A 20374-nucleotide genomic window follows, 5' to 3' on the forward strand; every position below is an offset into this window, starting at 1 on the left:
AATTTTCTTGATAGCAAACAATGCTAAGTAGATAGTAAGGAATCATTTTCTGATGACATTATATATTGGTACAGCCACTTTAGGAAATAATTTGACAATATTATTAGCAACCATGTAATATTTTTATAGCTTTGTTTCGGTAATCCCACTCCTGAGAATTCATCCAAAGTAACCTCTTGACTCATTAATGATACCCAAATCTACTGCTCAATTTCGTTACCATCTGAGCTACCAGGGAAGCCCTACTGCTCAATTTCTGATCCATGGACGTGCTTTAATTCCTTATTTCCAGTGCACCTCTTCCTGATACGTTAAACTCTTCCAGTCCAAAGTAAAACTTATCTTCTCTCCTTTCAACTGTGTAGCAAGTCACTTTTTAATCTCTCTACCAGTAGCAACTAGCCCATGCTTGGCACATAGTAGGCACACAATAAAGCTGAATGAAGGAATTACTCCTGTTTTCATCTTCCAGGCCGGGCTAGGAAGCTTGGGAGTTATCTTTGACTGCTCTTCTCCTTTTTCCTTTGGTAAGACTCATCCGAGATTTTGTTCTTTCACAGTGTCTCCTGGCCTCTCCTCACTTCTCAGATCCCACTTCCATCCATGCTTTGCATGCTGTTCACTGGAGTAGCCTCCTGGTTCATCTTTTGGTTCTCAGGTTTCTCTCTTTCCCAAACCAATCCATGAGAGTATAGTCTCTAATTTATCAATGTCAATTCGGAATCATTGTTAAAAGCAACAGAAAGCAAATATAAGCAACATAAGCATTAAAAAAAGATATTTTGGAAGGTTGGCAGAGAACTCACAGAATGGGAGGAAGAGCTGATCAATCAAGTAGCAGAAAAATCAGCAAGGGTAGTAACTTATTTCAACAACATGAATTTGTATACTATCTTTCTTGGCTATTACCATTAGATGAATAGGTCCAAGTTATTTTTATGACAGTAATAACTTTTTCCTTTTATTTTCAGTCCTTCTGTTATCTTTGTTTTTATTCAGTTCTTCTTAATTTTTTTTTCTTTTTTTAAATTGAGGAATAGTTGATTGACAATGTTGTGCCAATCTCTGCTGTACAGCAGAATGACTCAGTTATACATACATTCTTTTTCTACAATATTTTTCCCATTATGGTTTATTACGGGATATTGAGTATAGTTTCCTGTGCTATGAATAGGACCTTGCTGTTTATCCATTCTAAATGTACCAGTTTGTCTCTTCCAACACCAAATCCCCAGTTTATCCTCTTCCTCCCACCCTCCCTACCTCCCTTGGCAACCACAAGTCTGTTCTCCATGTCTGTGAACCGGTTTCTGTTTTATAAATAGGTTAATGTGTACTATATTTTAGATTCCACATATAAGGGATATCATATGGCATTTGTCTTTCTCTTTCTGACTTATTTCATTTAGTATGATAATTTCTAGTTGCCTCCACATTGCTGCAAATGGCATTATTTCTTTTTTTTTCATGGCCAGCTAGTATTTCATTATACGTATGTACCAAATCTTTTTTATCCATTCATCTGTTGGTGGAGTTTGGGTCGTTTTCATGTTTTGACTTTTGTGAATAGTGCTACCGTGAACATGTGTGTGTGCACTTAGTCGCTCAGCTGTGTTTGACCCTTTGCAACCCCATAGACGGTAACCCTCCAGGCTCCTTCATCCATAGGGAGTCTCTAGGCAAGAATACTGGAATGGGTTGCCATGCCTTCCTCCAGGGGATCTTCCCAACCCAGGGGTTGAACCAGAATCTCCTGCATTGCAGATGGATTCCTTACCAGCTGAACTACCAGGGAAGCCCTGCAGTGAACACAGGGGAGATATACCTTTTTGAGTTATGGCTTTCTGCAGATGTATGACCAGGAGTGGGACTGTTAGATCATGTGGTAGCTCTGTTTTTAGGTTTTTATGGAACCTCTATACTGTTCTCTACAGTGGCTGTACAAACTCACATTCTCACCAACAGTGTAGGAGGATTCCCTTTTATCCATACCCTCTCCAACATTTTTTATTTGTAGATATTTTAATAATGGCCGTTCTGTTTGGTGTGAGGTAATACCTCATTGTAGCTTTGATTTGCATTTTTCTAATGATTAATGATGTTGATCTTTTCATGTGCCTACTGGCCATCTGTATGTCTTCTTTAGAGAAATGTCTATTAAGGTCTTCTGCCCATTTTTTTATGATTGAGTTGTTTGTTGTTGTTGAGTCGTATGAGCTATTTGTATATTTTGGCGAGTAAGCCCTTGGGTATTGCATCATTTGCAATACTTTTCCCAATCTGTAAGTTGTATTTTTTTTTTTAAACTAGTTTTCTTTGCTGGGCAAAAACTTGTAAGTTTGATTAGGTCACATTTTTTATTTTTTTCTTTTTCTTAATATATATATTTGATTGATGTATAGTTGATTTATAGGAGGACATATTGTTGATGTATAGGAGGAGAAGTGGATGACAGATGATGAGATGGTTGGATGGCATCACTGACTCGATGGACATGAGTTTGAGCAAGCTCCGGGAGTTGGTGATGGACAGGGAAGCTTGATGTGCTGCAGTCCATGGGGTTGCAAAGAGTTAGACATGACTGAGAGACTAAACTGAACTGAATTGATAGATGATTTACAATGTTTCAGGTGCACAACAAGGAGATTCAGTTATACATATACACATATATTATTTTCAGATTATTTTCCATTATAGGTTATTGCAAGATATTGACTATAGTTCCCTGTTCTATACAGTAAAACTTTGTTGCTTATTGTAATTATATATATATATATATATATTTTTTTTTTTTTTAGTTAGAAATCTAGCATTCTCTTCATACTGAGTCAAACAAGTAGAATCAAAATGTCAAATTTTTTAGCTTGGAAAAAATGTCATCACTTTCATAAAATATATATATCATACATACTATTTATGTATATGTTTACAAAGACTTTTCACTACACTTGATAAAGGCTTGAGAAAGAACATCAAAAAAAGAAGAGAAGGAAAAATTGGAAAACATAAACTAAATGAAATGGGAGCACTGAATATGAAATAGAAAAAGTGAAACAAACTAGATAAAAGTAAAAGATCATCATATAGTCCAGGTGTTTTTAAACATGACTGTTCATTAGAGTCATATCTAGAGCTTTGGGGAAAGAAAGCAATTCCTGGGCATTTGTATTTTTCAAAAAATTCCAAGATAATTCTGATATGCATCTGGATTTAAAAAATCAATTACAGATTCTTCTATTAAATTGTATTTTTGGTGGTATAGAAGTCTATTATTTTCTGTTGACCAATCATGATACTATGGTATTAGGTGAATAGTAGTTACATAATCACAACAGTAAAAGATGTTTATCAGTTTTCACAATCAATAGCCAGACAAAAAATAAAATATAATTAAAATTGCAAGTCATAATGGAAACATGATTAACCTAACAATACAAAATAATTACATACATTTGGGGGGTTAAGTATAGTGATGTGGCTAGTGAAAGTGCATATGTGCACATGTTTTCATGTTTCTTTTGTTCGGTGCATTTATTCCATTTACATTTAAGGTAATTATTGATATGTATGACCCTATTGGGCTTCCCAGGTGGCTTAGTGGGTAAAGAATCAGCAGCCTTCAATGCAGGAGATGAGGGTTCAATGCCTGGGTTAGGAAGATCCCCTGGAGGAGGGCAAGGGAACCCATTCCAATATTCTTGCCTGGAGAATCCCATGGACAGGGGAGCCTGGTCAGATACAACCCACGGTGTTGTGAAGAGTTGGACATAACTGAAGGGACTCAGCATGCATGCACACATGCACATGATCCTATTATCATCTTCTTAATTGCTTTGAGTTTATTTTGTGTAGGTCTTTTCTTTCTCTTGCATTTTCCTGCCTAAAGAAGCTCCTTTAGCATTTGCTGTAAAGCTGATTTGGTGGTGCTGAATTCTCTTAATTTTTGCTTGTTTGTAAAGCTTTTGACTTCTCCATCAAATCTGAGTGAGAGTCCTGCTGGGTAGAGTAATCTTAGTTGCAGTTTCTTCCCTTTCATCACTTGAAATATATTCTGCCATTCCCTACTGGCTTGTAGAGCTTCTGTTGAGAAATTAGCTTATAATTTTATGGAAGTTTCCTTGTATGTTATTTGTTGTTTTTCCCTTGATACTTTTAATATTTTGTTTTTGTCTTTAATTTTTGTCAGTTTGATTACTATGTATCTTACTGTGTTCCTCCTAGGGTTTATCCTACCTGGGAATCTGCGCTTCCTGGACTTGGTTGACTATTTCCTTTCCCATATTAGTAAAGTTTTCAGCTATTATCTCTTCATATTTTTTCTCAGGTCCTTTCTCTCTCTCTTCTCCTTCTGGGACCCCTATAAAATGAATATTGGTGTGTTTAATGTTGTCCCAGAGTTCTCTTAGGCTGCCTTAATTTCTGTTCTTTTTTTTTTTTTTCTATGTTCCCTTTTGTGGCAATGATTTCCACAATGATTTCTGTCTTCCAGATCACTTATTGGTTCTTCTGCTTTTGTTATCCTGCTATTGATTCCTTCTAGTGTATTGTTCATCTCTGATTGTTTGTTCTTTAGTTCTTCTAGGTCTTTGGTAAACATTTCTTGCATCTTCTCTATTCTGTTTCTGAGATCCTGGATCATCTACACTATCATCATTCTGAATTTTTTTTCTGGGTATTTGCTATCTCCACTTCATTTTGTTGTTTTTCTGGGATTTTACCTTGTCCCTTCATCTGGGACATTATTCTCTGTTTTTTCATCCTGATTAACTTTCTGTAATGTGGTTTTTGTTCTAGCTACTGTGAAATTACAGTTCATCTTGCTTCTTCTGTCTGCCCTCTGGTTGATGAGGCTAAAAGGCTTGTGTAAGCTTCCTAATAGGAGGAACGATCTTGCTCTGATGGGCAGGGCCTTGCTCAGTAAAACTTTAATTCAATTATCTGCTGACGGGTAGGGTTGCATTCTCTCCCTGTTAGCTGTTTGGCCTGAGATCTATGGTAGAGTTAATGGTGACCTCCAAGAGGACTTACACCAAGGGGCACCTTCTAAGGCTGCTGTCACACTGCAGTGCCCCCATCCCTGTGGCTAGCCCGTGCCAACCCACGCCTCCATAGGAGATCTTTCAACACTAACAGTTATGTCTGCTTCAGTCTCTTGTGGGGTCACTACTCCTTTCCTCTGGGTTTGATGTGTGCAAGATTTTTTTTGTGTGACCTTTAAGAGTGGAGCTTCTGTTTCCCCTAGTCCTGTGGAAGTCCTATAATCAAATCCCACTGGCTTTCTAGGTCAGAGTCCCTGGATATTCCCAATCCCTTTGTTGGATCCCCAGGCTGAGAAACCTGATGTGAGGCTAAGAACCTTCACAACAGTGGAAGAACTTCTTTGGTATTACTGTTCTCCAGTTTGTGGGCTGCCCACCTGGTGGGTATGGGATTTGATTTTACTGTGATTGTGCCCCTCATGCCATCTCACTGTGGCTTCCTCTTTGTCTTTGTACATGGGTTATCTTTTTTTGGTGGGTTCCAGCATCCTCCTGTCAATAGATGTTCAATAGCTAATTGCGATTTGGGTGCTCTTTCAGGATGAGTACACATTCTTCCACTCTGCCATCTTGCCTGGAAGGCCCTTTTTAAAATTTTTGCCTCTATTTCTATTGTCTTTGGCTTCTCTGGTAGCTCAGATGGTAAGGAATCAGCCTACCAAGCCAGAGACCTGTGTTCAAGCCCTGGGTTGGGAAAATCCTCTGGAGAAGGAGATGGCAACCCACTCCATTGTTCTTGCCTGGGAAATCCCATGAACAGAGGGTCCTGGTGGGAAACAGTCCATGGGATTGCAAAGAATCGGACACGACTTAGCGATTAAACAATAACAATTGTCTTGGGAGACTGAGCTAAGAAAACATCGATATGATTTATGTCAGAGAGTGTATTGCTTATGGTCTCTTCTAGGCGTTTTATAGAATCATGGCTTATGTTTAAGTCTTTAAGCCATTTCGAATATATTTTGGTCATGATGTGAGGGTGAGTTCTAACTTCAATGACACACATGCAGCTGTCCAACTTTCCCTGCACTACTTGCTGAAAAGACTGTCTTTTCCCCATTTTACACTCTTGCCTCCTTTGTAAAAGATTGATTGTGGATGTGTGGGTTTATTTCTGCGCTCTCTGTCTGTTCCATTTTGCCATATCCCTGTTTTTGTACCAATAACACACTGGTTTGACTACTATAGCTTTGCTTCCCCTCATCTCCCCCCAACCCCAGGATTACTCTAGCAATTCTGAATCTTTCACTTTCCATATAAATTTTTGGATTATTTATTCCAGTTCTATGAAAAATGTTATGGATCTTATTGTATCTGTAGATTGCTTTGAGCAGTACTGCCATTTTAACAATATTAATTCTTCCAATCTAAGAGCATGGGATATCTCAATTTCTTTTAATTCTTTTTTATTTTCTTTATTAATGTTTTATGGTTCTCAGAGTATAAATCTTTCACCTCTTTGGTCAGATTTATCCCTAGGTATTTTGCATATATATATATATACACACATATATATATGTATATATATAATTACTATATATAATTATATATTATATATTTTTATATTTATAATATATAATTATATATTTTATATATAAATAAAATTATTTATTTATATGTAACATATTGTGTATATTCATTAATATAACTAATATTTATATAATATTAATATAATTAATATATTTTATATAATATAATATTATATAATATATTATATATAACATATAATATATTATATAATAATATATTATATATTTATTTTTATTTTTATAAATTATATATATTTATTTATAATATATCATATATATTATATATATTTAAAAGCTGGTTTTAGAAAAGGCAGAGGAACCAGAGATCAAATTGCCAACATCTGCTGGATCATGGAAAAAGCAAGAGAGTTCCAGAAAAATATCTATTTCTGCTTTATTGACTATACCAAAGCCTTTGACTGTGTGGATCACAATAAACTGTGGAAAATCCTGAAAGAGATGGGAATACCAGACCACCTGACCTGCCTCTTGAGAAATTTGTATGCAGGTCAGGAAGCAACAGTTAGAAGTGGACATGGAACAACAGACTGGTTCCAAATAGGAAAAGGAGTTCATCAAGGCTGTATATTGTCACCCTGTTTATTCAACTTCTATGCAGAGTACATCATGAGAAATGCTGGACTGGAAGAAGCACAAGCTGGAATCAAGATTGCCGGGAGAAATATCAATCACCTCAAATATGCAGATGAAACCACCCTTATGGCAGAAAGTGAAGAGGAACTCAAAAGCCTCTTGATGAAAGTGAAAGAGGAGAGTGAAAAAGTTGGCTTAAAGCTCAACATTCAGAAAATGAAGATCATGGCATCCGGTCCCATCACTTCATGGCAAATAGATGGGGAAACAGTGGAAACAGTGTCAGACTTTATTTTTGGGGGCTCCAAAATCATTGCAGATGGTGACTGCAGCCATGAAATTAAAAGACGCTTACTCTTTGGAAGGAAAGTTATGACCAACCTAGATAGCATATTCAAAAGCAGAGACATTACTTTGCCAACAAAGGTTCATCTAGTCAAGGCTATGGTTTTTCCTGTGGTCATGTATGGATGTGAGAGTTGGACTGTGAAGAAAGCTGAGCGCTGAAGAATTGATGCTTTTGAACTGTGGTGCTGGAGAAGACTCTTGAGAGTCCCTTGGACTGCAAGGAGATCCAACCAGTCCATTTTGAAGAAGATCAGCCCTGGGATTTCTTTGGAAGGAATGATGCTAAAGCTGAAACTCCAGTACTCTGGCCACCTCATGCAGAGAGTTGACTCACTGGAAAGACTCTGACGCTGGGAGGGATTGGGGGCAAGAAGAGAAGGGGACGACAGAGGATGAGATGGCTAGATGGCATCACTGACTCGATGGACGTGAGTCTGAGTGAACTCCGGGAGTTGGTGATGGACAGCGAGGTGATTCATGGGGTCATAAAGAGTCGGACATGACTGAGCGACTGATCCGATCTGATCTGATGCCTATATATATATATATATATATATATAGGCATGATTTTAAAAGAATTTTACAGTCCTTTTCTGATATTTCATTATTAGTGTAAAGGAATGCAACTGATTTCTGAATGTTAATCTTGAAAACTGGTACTTTGTTGAATTCACTTATTAGATTTAGTAGTTTTTTGTGTGTGGAGTCCTTAGGGTTTTCTATATATAGTATCATGTTATCTGAATACAGTGAGAATTTTATGTCTTCCTTTTCAATTCAGATATCTTTTATTTCTTTTTCTTGTCTGATTCCTGTGGCTAGGACTACCAGTCCTATGTTGAAGAGAAACTGTTAGAGCAGACATCCTTGTCTTGTTCCAGATTTTAGTGGGAAGGCTTTCATCTTTTCACCATTGAGTATTATATTGGCTGTGGGTTTGTCGTAAGTGGCTTTTATTATGTTGAGATACGTTCGCTCTGTTCCCACTTTGGTAAGAGCTTTCATCATGAATGGATATTGAATTTTGTCCAATGCTTTTTCTGCATCTATTGAGATGATCTTGTGGTTTTTGACTTTTCTTTTGTTAATGTGAAGTGTTACATTGATTGATTTTCATATGTAATCATCCTTGTGAACCTAGGATGAATCCCACCTGCTCATGTTGTATGATCTTTTTACATGTTGCTGGATTTGATTTGCTAATATTTTGTTGAGATTTTTTGCATCTATATTCATTAAAGATAATGGCCTGTAATTTTCTATTTTTAGTGTTGGCTTTGTCTGGTTTTGTTATCAGGTTGACAGTGGGTTTATAGAATGTCTTTGGGAATGTTACCTCCTCTTCGATCTTTTGGAAGAGTTTGAGAAGAATTGGTATAAGTTCTTTGTATGTTTGGTAGAGTTCACTTGTGAAATCATATGGTCCTGGACTTTTTTGCTTGTTTTTTTGTTTTTACAGATTCTATTTCACTTCTAGCGATTGGTCTGTTCAAATTATCTACTTGTTCTTGATTTAATTTTGGTGAACTGTATGTTTCTAGAAAGCTGTCCATTTCTTCTAGGTTGTCAAATTTGTTGGCATATAATTCTTTATGCATGTGCTATGTGCTCAGTCATGTCTGACTCTTTGAGACCCATGACTGTAGCCCACCAGGTTCTTCTGTCCATGAAATTTTCCAGGCAAGAATACTGAAGTGGTTGACACTTCCTACTCGGGGGCAGGAGATCTTCCCAACCCAGGGATCAAATCTGAGTCTCTTGCATCTCTATATCTCCTATACTGCCAGGTGGATTCTTTACCACTAACCCTACCTACTACTACTACTACTACTGGGAAGCATCTCTATATCTCCTATACTGCCAGGTGGATTCTTTACCACTAACCCTACTACTAACCACTACCACTGGGAAGCCCATAATTGTTTATAGTATTCTCTTATGAAGAATTTTGAGCATTACTTTACTAGCGTGTGAGATGAGTGCAACTGTGCCGTGGTTAACCCTTCCTATATCTGTTTGCTTTAGATTGATAGTCATATAGACTCAAACACATTTTAAAAAAAGAAGAATCTTCATTTTCTTAATCTCCTTCCCCACATTTTATGATTTGATGCCCCTTTTTACATCTTCATATTTATCCTTTTGCTGTGCTTTGACAAGTAGGTATTGTGCTTGTTTTTCTTTTTGATCTGTATACTGGCTAATTTAAGTGATTTACATTCCAATTGTTATTTCTTCCTTCCTATTTCTTCTTGCTTCTTTTCTATTTAGAATGCATGCTGTGTGTTAAGTCCCTTCAGTTGTGTCCAACTCTTTGAGACTCTATGGAGTACAGCCCTCCAGGCTCCTTTATCCGTGGGATTCTCCAGGCAAGAATACTAAATTGGGTTGGCTTGCCCTCTTCCAGGGGATCTTCTCAACCCAGGGGTTGAACCCACATCTCTTATGTCTCCTGCATTGGCAAGTGGGTTCTTTACCACTAGCGCCACCTGGAAAGGCCCCCATTTAAAGATGACCTTTCAATATTTCTTTTAAGATAGGTTTAGTATTGCTGTATTCTTTTAGCTTTTTGCTTGTCTGAGAAATTCTTTATTTTTCCTCCTTTCCTAAATGGCAGTCTTTCTGGGTAGAGTATTCTAGGCTGCATATTTTTCTCTTTCAAGACTTCAAATGTATTTCACCACTCCTTTCTGGCCTGCAGTGTTTCTGTAGAGAAATCAGCTTGATAACCTTATGGTTTCCCTTGTAAAGAACTGCTTTTATCTTGCTGCCTTTAGAATCCTCTCTTTAACTTTTGCCATTTTTATTATGTCTTGGTGCAGGTCTGTTTGGGTTCATCTTGTTTGGGTCCCGTCCTGATTCCTTTCTCTCTCTATTTTTTTTTTTCCTTTTGCCCTACCCAGTTAAGTGGAGATTTTCTTGCCCTTTGGAAGTCTGAGGTCTTCTACCAGTGTTCAGTAGATGTTCTGTGAGAGTTGTTCCACCTGTAGATGTGTTTTTAATATATCTGTGGGCAGAAGGTGAGCTTCACATCCTCTATCATCTTGATCTGGACCCCAGGGCAGTAATGACTTTCCTAATGTTTAAGGTATGTTTTCTTACCATCCTGTAAGTTCAACAGCAAAGATTATGTAATTTATTTTGTAGTCCTAGAGTATTGGGTGCAGAGTGTATACTTGACAGGCACAGACCAATGAGAGAAAAGAAACATGAGCTGACTTGTGGCAGAGTGTAGCATAAGACTCTGGGGAAAAGTGACTCCAGTGGAAAATCTGGAATTCCAGTTTGCTGATCCTGACCCATATCTACCAGAGCTACAGTCTTCTTTTCTAGGTCTCTGAGAGAGAGCAAGTCAGCATGATAATTTGGAAAAATGCTCCCTTGTTATTACTAGTTAGTACTTTGGGTCCTGGAGGTGGAAATGGAAACCACTCCCAGTATTCTTTCCTGGAGAATCCTATGAACAGAGGCGCCTGGTGGGCTGTAGGGCTGCAGTCCATAGGGTTGCAAAGAGACACGACTGAAGCAACCTAGCACTGCAGCACTTTGGGCCCACGTTATTTTGTAGCCTTCCACTCTGATAAAAGAGTTGGATCAACTATGAAATGTGAGACTTCTTTAATCCTTTTTTTCTCCTGAGCCATCCATTGGGCTGTTCAGAGGCCCTAACCTTAATGACCACATCACCATGTCATAAGGAGGAAAGAGAAAGAAAGAGCCCCTTCAAGTAATTCAGTAGGAAAGATCTCCAGAAGGACGAGGTCATCCTCCAAAGAGCAATCCTAATGGAAGTCGGAACTTTGCTCCTACCACAAACCCCCTTCTCTTGGCCCTGGTCTGATTGTGAGCCTTGGGTGCACACATGTGCTCCTCTTCCTACAGGAAGGGAATCATGCTGATTTCACTCTTCCTAGAACAATGGCTCCCCAGTCTGACTGATCAGAATCACTTGAAGAGGTTATTAAAATCTGAGTAGAATTCTGGGAAAAAATCTAGACAAGTTCCCCAAGGGATTTTCAGGCAGTCAGCATGGCACTGGAGCATGGCTTGCTTTTAAGGAAATACTTCCCTAGAAATGGGGCAGTGCCATTACACACCACATTTTTTTCCTTTCTTTGGTCAATCCAAGGATATCTAGATTCCATGATCAATCAGAAACGTGAGTGTCTTTTTCCATAGAGGAGAATCACCAAAGTATTAGTAAATTCCTACATATGACATTGTAAAGACAACTTTTTCTTCACCCTTGCTCTTTCTTCAACCTTGCTCTTATGTATTCTGCTATAACCAATGAAGTTAGCATATTGTTAGAAATTATGATCTCTTGGCAAATTCTAGAACATATGCATTTGCATGATCAAAATGTATTTTCCCTTGCAAAATGAATTTAGATTAACTTTCAAAATGTATGATACAAAGTACTACAATAATTTAGAATTATATACCCAATTATTTATAAAATTAAAGTACATTTTCAAGCTAAACAATACACTTAATCAGATTTAACCTTCCAACTTTATCTGTCCTCAGTCTTTGATTTTCTGAGGCTGGGAACAACAGCTAATATTTAGTGAGCATTTGCCATGTGTCAAGCACTCTTCCAATGTTTTACAAGTGTTATCCTATTTAATTCTTACAACAACCCCATGAAGTATGTACAACTTATCCTTCTGTAGATGAGGACACTGAAACAGAGAAAAGTTAAGGAGCTTATCGCAGGTCATCTAGCTAGTATGTGGTGATGCTAAGATTCAAACTCTGGCAGTCCTGAGCCCAAGTCCTCATTAGCTAAGAGCCTTTGTAAACTCTTTTACATTAATACCAGCACAAACCTCTCTTCTGGGAAATGCCCTTTTTCCTACTGAAGTAGATCCTATATGTTCCTTCTGGATTAATATGTTCATCCTTCAGCCCTAGGGATTCAATGGTGAGTTAAAGAGACCAAGGAGAATTGAGAAATCAAATATCCTGCCCATTTACCAAACCAAGATTCTGCAGGTGATCTGGCTCTGAATCTAGAACTGAGCTCTTGCTAATGCCAAGACCAGATTCCTGATGATATTTGTGAAAGTCCTCCAACAGTCCATGTAACTGCGATTATAGGTAGAGAACACCCGTTAGTAGCAGACTCATTTTAAAGTCTCACCCATGGCTTCTCTGGGACTTCATTCATGAAAAGACAAGCTGCTCTGGCTCTAGAATGAACGATTATCCCTGATGATACTGAATTACTTTCTCCAGATTCAGTCTTCGTCCAGGAGTCTTACTTCCCACCTGGGAATTTGTCCTGAGAGGCTGGGCTGTTGCTGTAGTGTGTTGATGTTGAGTGGACCTACCACCAAGATCCTAGTCTCCATGCCTGTATTTGTCCTCATCTGCTGGACTTGTCAGATACTCATTATGATGAGGGCGGCAAACCTCCAGAATCTGTAGACCCTCAGCCAGCCACCCACTACGGGCTTCAAAGAGAATGTACAAAGAGGACTGAACACACATGAACATTTTCTGTGTGGCTCAAATTAACCTGGAGACCTGTGTAATTCAGTCTCAGAGCATTGCTGAGTCCCAGAAACAAATTCAAAGCCTAAAGTAAATAAAATGGAGTTTCTACATCCAATGCAAACTAATTTAAAAATTAATAAAAACAGAAATTCAGATTCCCCCCTCCAAAAAAATGGAGTTCCCATCTTTGTTCATGCAGCTGCTCCCCAGTCTTCCTTCCAACCTGCATAGTGCTTTACTTCTCCTTGTGTCCATTCCTGTACCTCCTTCTAACACACCTTATTAAGTCAATCAACTTAATCTTGCCCTCCCCCACAAAGTAAAAAGCCTCCTTCTTTAAGAAGGGAGAAGAGGCTTTGGAAATTGAGCTGACAAAGGATTTTCTCTAGTGGGAAGGCTAGAATGGTTGGGAGGGTTGGGGCTAGAGTCTTGGAACACTGCTGTATTCCTTTCCTCTCCTTCTCTTTCTCTCTCTCTTCCCCTCCCTCTCTTCTTCCTTCTTTTCTTCCTTCCTTCCATGCTGTACATTACATCACAACTTATTTATTCTATAAATGGAAGTTCGTGCATTTAACCAACACTGTCTCCCTTTCTCACTTCTTCTAAACTGTGGGTCAGTTTGAATACCTTCTCCACATTACTGAGATAGTAATTGAACAAAGGGTGTAGATGTACAATTATGACCTTCAAAAGAGAAGAAAAAATATTTTAGGCAGGTAGGGAATAAATGGTCACACCAAAATCAGACTGCAACATTTTGTTAAGCAAGTTTCTGTGTTTTAAACATTTTCTGTTTCCTGAATAATCTCCAATAATCCACACTCCCTAAAATGCAATAAAAACTAGTATGTTTTCATAATAGTGATTTTTTTTTTTAATTCTATGGCAAATATATTTCATGTGGTGTTGCCATGTCATTTCATTTTTCTCGCTGGGTAAGTCCACTTTATGAATGTTTTATAAACATACCCCAGGAAATCTGGGGTAAGTCATCTGTACTAGCAGTCAGAAATTTATAGGCTCTAAATTCTTTGTTATAATAAATCTCTTGACGTACAAGGTACCATATTAATGGTAATTAATTTATAGCATAATTTAAACTTGTAGAAATAAAATGTTGATTGCCTCTGTCTGACCTTTCCCTGTCAGACCTAATTCACTTAGCCTAAGGCCCTCAAGGCCCATTCATGTTGTCATAGATAAGATTTCATTCTTTTTATGGCTGAATAATATTCCATTAAATTTATCTATCTCTATCTATATACCTATATACATATATATCTTTATCCATTTATCCATCAATGGACACAGGTTGTTTTGTATCTTGGCTAATGTAAACCATGCTGCAATAATCCTGGGGATGCATATGTCTTTTTGAATTAGTGTTTACATTTTCTTTGGGTAAATACTTCAAAGTGGAATTGCTGGGTCATACATTAGTTATATTTTCATTTCTTGAGGAACCTCCATACTGTTTTCCATAGTGACTGCACTAACATTTATCTTGTCACATTACTAATCAGAACTTTTTATGAAATGCTTCTCTGATCTCCTTTCCTCATAAGCTAGTTTAGACTGTGTTTGAACTGGGAGGATCCCTCTGCTTAGACTATCATAGAAGCTATACAGCCAGAAAGAGGAAGAAAAAAGTGAAACCATTTTTAGAGCTTTTTTTGAAAAGGCTAAGAGGACAAGAGAGATTCTCAAAGGAGAGGGAATCCTGGTGAGTACTCCAGGCAGGAGGAGAGCCTTGAACCTCAAGGTTCCTCTCACCAAAGGCTCCATCCCAGACCCCCCGGGTCCAACAGGACTGAGTCCTCCACACGTCACAGCAGAACTCTTCCTCTTGAGGATCTGGGGACTTGAACTCCCTCTAGAGGCTGAAGTGTGACACTTAAGGGTAAGGAAGAATACATAATGCTTAGGGGTTGAAAGGAAGCCAAGTGTGAAAAACTGTGAGAATAATGAATTTACTAAGTCTAAACTAAATAGTAAAATAATGAAGGCATCATAGAGAAGGTGACAGAAAGAAGGAGCAAGTGATTGAATGAATGAGCATCAGGGGGTTTTATTGCTTTAGTTTATACTTGATTGCCCAAATTTTCTCATTCTGAATATTTGCAAATTTGCAGAAGCTATAGAATACATATTTCTGTTTGGGAGATGAGACATTTCTTAATTCTGTTTATGGAATTTCTCTAGGTTCCTTCTTGTCGTCCTACTTCCCAGCCTGGCTGGCTTCTGTACAGGAATGTTTGGCTCTTCCTGGGATATGCTGTATGATAACAGTCTCTTGGAGTCTCTGCTGGGTAGGCATAGCTTCAATTTATGTCTGCACTCTTCCAAAGGGTTTTGAAGTTTCCGAACTTCTAAATCCAGGACCAGCTATTTTGAAATAGAATAAAGAGACTTAAACAAGCAAACTGAACTCTGTCTTCCCTACCCACATTTCTTCCATGTTAACTTTAACCAGGGTGACAGTATTCAGGAGAGAGAAGCCACCCAATAACACAGAATGATTCTTTTTTTTAAACTGTGCAAAATCATGGGTTTGCTGTGAATGCTGTATGCTGGTAGGCAGGTGATCCTCAAAGAGTTAAACCACTTTCCAAGTTGTTTTGAACTAAACTTTTGCCCCAGGGTTTAAGAAATCTCCCTCTCTAATTGAAGTCTTCAGTCAGTGGCTGCTTATAATCAAGAAGATTGCACTTAAAAGGTATAGAAGTTGGTCTTATTATTGGCATTAGAAGATTTTGCTTTGTAATTACAAGCCAGGGAGTCTAGAACCAGTAGATCTTATACAGAGAGAATGGCAGACATTTCAGCTCAAACTGCATATTCACCAAGAAAAATGGTGCTGAGCTGTTTGTAACAAGAAGTACCATTGGCTTTTCATCTTTTGAGCTTCTGATATGCTATTCTATTTGTCTTCTAATGAAATTGGTGGTTATATTCATTCATCAAGTACTTACTGCTTAATAATATGTGCCTGGTGTTGTACAGAGAGCTTTGTAAACACTGAGTAGAGAATACAGATTCAGGCAAAGCAACAGACTGTTAAGTTCAAGGAACATGATCAGGAAGACTTGGGAAGGACATGTATCAGTCATCAGCAAAGTTTTTTGTTTTAATTTGAGGAACAAATTTGAGAAACAAAGCGGCTGACAGCTTTATTGCTTTGAGGAGGGGATAGTTGGTTCAGGAGCTTCTTGATGGGGTGGGTCCGCTTCTTCTTCACCATCACAGACTTCTGGTTGCACAGGATGGCTCTGGCTCTGGGGATGGTGGCCATGCGCAAATCTGGGTGTTACTTGTTCTTCCAGATCATGTGCTGGATGCTCCTAAAGGTGACCTGAGCATTCTTGCTCACGGTGGTTTGCACGTCGGAAGTAACCAGTTTGTGCTGGCCAGATCTCTGGCACCATCACGACCCTTTTGCCATCGACTGCCGGGTGCATGCCCACAGTCTTGCTGTGAATGAGCCCATTATAGTGGAAGGAGTTGCAGGCCTTCAGGTTATTGGGTTTGGGGCTGTTGTTCAGTCACTCAGTGACCCCATGAACTGCAGCAGGCCAGGCTTTCCTGTCCTTCACTATCTCCCAAAGCTTGCTCAAACTTATGTCCATTGAGCCAGTGATTCTATCCAACCATTTCATCCTGTCATCCCCTTCTCCTCCTGCCTTCAATCTTTCCCAGCAATAGTCTTTTCCAATGAGTAAGCTCTTCACATCAGGTGGCCAAAGTATTGGAGTTTCAGCTTCAGCATCAGTCCTTCCAATGAATATTCAGGACTGATTTCCTGTAGGATGGATTGGTTGGATCTCCTTGCAGTCCAAGGGACTCTCAAGAGTCTTCTCCAGCACCATGGTTTGAAAACATCAATTCTTTCATGCTCAGCCTTCTTTATGGTTCAGCTCTCACATCAATACATTACTACTGGTTTTTGGAAAAACCTTAACTTTGACTATTCAGACCTTTGTTGGGAAAGTGATATCTCTGCTTTTTCATACACTATTTAGGTTTGTCATTGCTTTTCTTCCAAGGAGTAAACGTCTTTTAATTCCATGGCTGCAGTCACTGTCCACATTGATTTTGGAGCCCAAGAAAATTAAATCTGACACTGTTTCCACTTTTCCCCCATCTATTTGCCATGAAGTGATAGGACTAGATGCCATGATTTTCATTTTTTGAATGTTGAGTTTTTAGGCCAGCTTTTTCACTCTCCTCTTTCACCTTCATCAAGAGGCTCTTTAGTTCCTCTTCGGTGTTGTAAGTCTGCTCGTTCCTCTTGATTGAGAAGCTGGAGCAGTTCTGCATGACCATACATTATAGATACATGGTCAGGGTGGTGGCTCCGCTCACTGTGGCCGCCCGAGATGGAAAGAGCCAGCAAATATTTTTCATTAAGGGCTAGACAGATAGTATTTTAGGCTTTCTACAGTCCTAATGCTCTCTGACACAACTATCCCACTGTGCTGAAAGTTGAAATGTTGAATGTGAAATTGACCACAGAAAACACATAAATGATGAACATCGTTTTCTTTTAAGTTGTGTTTATTTATGGGCATTGACATTTGAATTTAATTTTTATGTGTCACAAAGTATTCTTTCTTTTTTTTTTTTTTTTCAGCCGTTAACAGATGTAAACACCATTCTTAGCTCATAGGGCTTACAGAAACAGGAAATGGAATAAATTTGGCTCATGTGCCGTACTGTGCTGACTCCAGACATGAAATAATCTCTAGGACCATCTTGCCATCATTTGAGAGGTACCTGACTGCACGGAAGAGAGAGCAACCAGTGCATTCTTTTGTCTCAGGTGTGACTTTGTGTAGCACTCTTACAAAGGCATTAGAGTTGGTAAAATATTTACTTCTATTCTAAATACTGGAAGGGCATTTTGAGGACATTCCCTGCACTCCACTCCTCCCTGTATTAACTGTTCCAATGTGTAAAAACCTTCATTTGAGAATATTCTTCCCCATGTCCAAACTCAATCAGCTGTGCTAGTCAGCTGTGCTAGAGGGAAGGTTGTATCACGAAATGAAACCAAACTGCAAACAACACTGAATAGTTGAAACAATCTGAATAGTTTCTCTATAGAGCTCCATGGGCTGGGAAGAGCTTAGCTATAGATAATGGTCACAAACAGGAGGGCAGTATCTGCAGTGTGGGTTTAGATGGCGAACATATTGGCCTTACTGCTGTCACCTGGAAAGAACCTTGTCAAATTTAGAGTGCATCGTACAGTAAAGTCTGATGATAGAGTGAACTGCTTCCAGAGACAGGGAAGTCCCCATGTTGAAATTGGGTAAGGAGGAGTTAGAGGTCAATTAGTGATGATGGGGAGAAGGTGATGTGGGATCTGCAACTTGAAATTATAAATTCTAAGACCATCACAGATGATGGCTTTGTGGCACATGTCATCTTGCTTCAGTTGGAGAAACAACATGAAAAAAAGAGACTAAAATGAATTTTGTTGTCATGCACCGTATTTTACATTTCAGATCACACAGGCCCAACCAGACATAATTACCAAGACCCACAGGTCCCTGGGTCCCTGGGATGGGCAATTGATTCCCAAACGGGTGAGTAGTTTAAACCCAGGTTGGGTTTTTCTCAGTCTTGTGAGCAAAGAACCAAGCATTTTGGTAAAAGTGGATGAAAAAGTGAAGGCGTTTCATTTCATTTTATAACCCAGGCTAATGTCCTCTCCCCTGTTGATTTCTGATCTTAGAAACCAAATACTTGCTAAGGGAAATGAAGTCTGAAAAGGGGGGAAAAAATAAGCTAAGCTTTAAGTATGTCCCAGTGGTAAGCATTTAAATTAGAGCAAAAGAAAAAAGCTCTCTGAAGCAAGCGGTGAAGGCTCCCCCGACCTGGACTCTTAGGATCCAGCCCTAAGAGAAAGGGCAGGTCCCCCAGGCAGCTGTCTCTCGCACCGGTTGGTGAACTGCTTTGTCAGCAGCACCACGCATCATTAGCGGATCTGGAAACACTCCAGCTGCCTTCCTCTTACACTCTCTGTACCTCTCACTTTAAAAAAGCTTTCATCGACATCATCCCAAACATCTTTTGTTTTCCCAGCTGGAGAAGGCTTTCTTTCTGTTTGCATCCCCTTCTCCAGCTAACTAAGTTCTTTTGCCCTTAAGAACCATGACCATGAATCAAAGGGAATCATCACCTGTAAACTCTAAAGTGAATCTGGGCACTTTGGGATTCCATAACTCATCTGTCTTCTCGGGGCTGCCATATTTAGTTACATTTTCCTTACGCTGTTGGTGGTCATTATCTTCCCTGCTTTCCATCCCCCATATTAGAGGCAAAATATGAAGCCCCTCACAGCAATATTTTCTTCTGAGGTTTAGCTCCAATGCAGCATAATCCTCTTTGCTTGGGTGGGGGGTTCCCAATCCTTCTGTCAAGCTGGGGTGAGACACATGTCTAACCTATGGCTAGAGTTATTTACTACATAAAATGATCTCCTGTTCTGGGGTTTAACATGAATTTTCTGCAAATGGCTTTATAATAAATCTCAGGAAGAAATCAATGTATTTAAAAAAAAATTTTTTTTAAAGATTGATACCCATTTCTTGCCCATAAAACCTCACACAGAATTCTTGGCTTTCATACATTTTTCATGCATTTTAATCTTTACATCTAAAGTTAAATGGAACTTTGAAAGTCATTTGTTTATCTTTCTGTCTCCATAGATGACACTATGCTCTGATTTTAAACATTGTAAAGGTATGAGATTCTGCTGTCTCGTTTTGGAACCCTGGTACCGCAGGAATACTTTCCTACAATGATTATCCCACCCATTTTGTGTTATTTTGGGTTACAGTAGAAAGGGTGAATAGACCATCATTATTTTCTGAGAGACATAATTTGATGTGATGAAAATATTTACTCGATGAGTTGTTTCCAGGCTGGGGAGTTACCGACAGTTCACTACTGCCTTGCCTTTAATACTTTGCCCCTTTCTCTATCCCTTACTTGTTTCTTCTTTTCAAATTTGGAAAATCCAGTGCCCAGATCACAAGAGGACCAGTTCCCGGGAACTGGGCACTGTTCAATCTAGATACATGCAAAACTGTTTGTGCACAATTTGTTGCTCACTGAAAGATCCTGAGGGCTTCCTAAGTAGCACTGGTGGTGAAGAACCCGCCTGCCAATGCAGGTGACCTAAGAGACGAGGGTTCGATCCCTGGGTGGGGAAGGTCCTCTAGAGGAGGGCATGGCAAACCACCTCAATATTCTTGCCTGGAGACTCCCATGGACAGAGGAGCCTAGTGGGCTACAGTCCACAGCGTTGCAAAGAGTTGGACTTGACGGAAGCGACTTAGCATGCATGCAAAAGAT

The 20374-nt window shown here is 39.0% G+C and overlaps 1 pseudogene; it reads right to left on the minus strand.

Annotated features, from left to right (window-relative positions):
* Positions 1-16139: 16139 nt before the first annotated feature.
* LOC109568262 (large ribosomal subunit protein eL28-like) lies at positions 16140-17416 on the minus strand (annotated as a pseudogene).
* Between the last annotated feature and the right edge of the window lie 2958 nt (positions 17417-20374).

The sequence above is a fragment of the Bos indicus genome, chromosome 14 (genome assembly GCF_029378745.1).
Source record: "Bos indicus isolate NIAB-ARS_2022 breed Sahiwal x Tharparkar chromosome 14, NIAB-ARS_B.indTharparkar_mat_pri_1.0, whole genome shotgun sequence".
Taxonomy (NCBI): domain Eukaryota; kingdom Metazoa; phylum Chordata; class Mammalia; order Artiodactyla; family Bovidae; genus Bos; species Bos indicus.